This window comes from Vicia villosa, unplaced genomic scaffold (genome assembly GCF_029867415.1).
Source record: "Vicia villosa cultivar HV-30 ecotype Madison, WI unplaced genomic scaffold, Vvil1.0 ctg.001440F_1_1, whole genome shotgun sequence".
Classification (NCBI taxonomy): domain Eukaryota; kingdom Viridiplantae; phylum Streptophyta; class Magnoliopsida; order Fabales; family Fabaceae; genus Vicia; species Vicia villosa.
The window spans coordinates 312,413-314,995 of NW_026705619.1; the positions used below are offsets into that span (position 1 = coordinate 312,413).

Sequence of the window (2,583 nt, forward strand, 5' to 3'; positions counted from 1 at the left end):
GTCAAGAGTAATGATTATTCTTATAAAGAAAATAGATGATTCTCTTATTAAGAATGATGGTGTTGTCTGTATAGATATGATTTTACTTCATATTATTTTTAAATGAAAAGATGGAGTCTGCATATGAGAAACGTTTTATACATGCATTCGTCTAACTTCGTACCCAAATACTTCACACAATATAGTGCTGATATGTTTTATTTCTTAATTTGAACTTATAGGAAATTTATGCGGCATTTGTCTCATTTAAAATACAATTTGGTGCAGCAGTAGCATTCCATATTCAAGCTGTTAATCCAACAGAGTGGATTACCGAGGAAGCTACTGAACCACGTGATGTTCATTGGCCTTTCTTTACTGTTTCATTCCTTAAAAGATGGATCAGCAAGCTGGTAGTTTTTGATACTCTCACTTCTATTATAGTTGTGTTATTTATCCCAGTTGCAATAGTACAAGGTCTTACTCATCTTGATCAGATGGAAACACTAAGTAGTATTATGAAACGTTGATATTTAAACTTTGACAGGAGGGTGGAGATTTAAATATGAACGAGTGTGTTTGTACGAGTTACTCATTTCAATAACAAGTATGTATCTCATGTACTTAGCATAGGTCCATAAGTGTGTTTGTACAAGGATTTGATGGTTGTACAACTAATCTGGTGCAGTGTGATGATATGGTATATTGCCATGGTCCTGGAGCAGATGGGAGGTTTGCCGCAGAAGGGGTGTCACCAAATGAGGAAGGATTTGATGGTTGTGAATTTGAAAGTCTCCAGTGTCTTGGAGGCCAGAATTTGGGGCTCAAGGATCTTCATGGTTGTGGAGTTGGACCAACAATGTCTAATGTTAATTCTCAGTCCTCCAATAAAAGAAAAAGTGATGCCTGACTATGCATACTCTCTAAAAGAAAGTGTTAAATATTTGAATTTCTTCAAAGTTAGTTTATGCTCATAATTGACTTATTTTAATTGCTGTTGCATGTTGTGATTTTCCTAGCATATATTGTCATTATTTGGGTTATAGTAATAATTGTTTGTTTAGTTATTTAATTTTTTGTTTTGTAAGCATGCAGTATAAAAAAACACATAGAATCTTAGGAGAAAGAAAAAGAGTTTCAGAAATGAAGCATCGCTTTCAAAGCCTACTGTTCAAGATGGAAATTCTTACGGTGTAATGGTTTTACAAGGTAAGGTTGTGGCAGCTTCCTTAGGTTGTGGTTTTGCAACAAGTCATATTCTTCTCAATCGCTGCTACAACAGTAGTACTGAGAGAACTCTAAGGACTTGTCCAAATAGCATGCATACATAGATCAAGGTGACCAAAGCAAGCCAAATAAAGGTGGGAATGCTTCTTGTACTCATTTGTTTTTTATTCACTGACATAGACTAAGCAAGATGCTTGGTATGACTTGAAATTGAAAATGATCTACATGTTAGTGACATTCCCGCTAAGAAAATAAAAATTGGATATAAATGTGCAGGAAAAACATCAACATACACAAAATTTAAGTACGTGTATTACTTACTTTTGTAAGCTTTTGTAAGTAATTATTTAAATGAAATTTTGCTTAAGGGTATTGGCTAATTTGTTAAAACTAAAAAAAGTTATGGTTGTTGAAAGAGTTATTTAATTATTGAATCTTTAATCTATACATAATTTTGTAGTTTGAAAGCGTACTTTCGGTGTGCAACTATACTAATTTTGGCCCATTAAACACACTGTCTCATGAGTTCCCTCCGTAGGAAAAAAAGTTATATGTAGTATAAGAATTAATGTGAAAACTGTCCTTAAAAAAGTAATTGGTGTTTAAATATACAAGAGTGGTGGTTTATGATACTTAATAATGATACCGGTATTTTATCATCTGAAGTGCACATTTTATACTGATTAAGTTGTTTAACTTATGCAATTTTCATTGGCTGCTGTTTTCAGATTATATGTATTTAACTGCGTCTATACTATTGTTTCATTGGCTGCACTTTTCAGATTTGTATTATACAATAAAATTTATTATTTCATATTTTATAATTGCATTTAAATAAATTATATACCAATTAAAATTGAAAACTATTCATCTAAAAAGTTTTCACGGGACACTATCACCACAATACATTTTTTTAATTTTAATTAACAAAATATTATAAATATTTGTAATTAACATAAACTCACTATTTTCACAGGACACTATAACCATAAAATCTTTCTTATTTTAATCAACAAAATATTATAAATATTTATAATTAGCGTAAATTCACTATTTTTACGGGACACTGTCACTACAATATATTTTTTATTTAAACAACAAAATATATTATAATTTTTTTTACCTTATCACTGATATTTGTAAATATTTACATTTATTAGTCATACTTGTAAATAAGGGTTAAATGAAATTCACCCCCCTGCCATTAGGGCGTGTTTCAGATTTGCCCCCCTGAATTTTTTTTTTAAGAACACACCCTTATAAAAGTGCAAAGCCAGTTTCACCACACCCTTTTACTACTAATGCTGACTGGGCTTTGACCAATTAGCTGACGTGGCAATTAGTTAATTAATATTTCATTTTATTATTAATGATTAT

General features: G+C 31.0%; 1 long non-coding RNA gene across 1 annotated transcript; it reads left to right on the forward strand.

Annotated features, from left to right (window-relative positions):
• Positions 1–213: 213 nt before the first annotated feature.
• LOC131635184 (uncharacterized) lies at positions 214–743 on the forward strand. Its single transcript, XR_009293746.1, has 3 exons — positions 214–392; positions 527–586; positions 668–743. It is a non-coding gene; the product is annotated as an uncharacterized LOC131635184 (long non-coding RNA).
• The last annotated feature ends 1,840 nt before the right edge of the window (positions 744–2,583 follow it).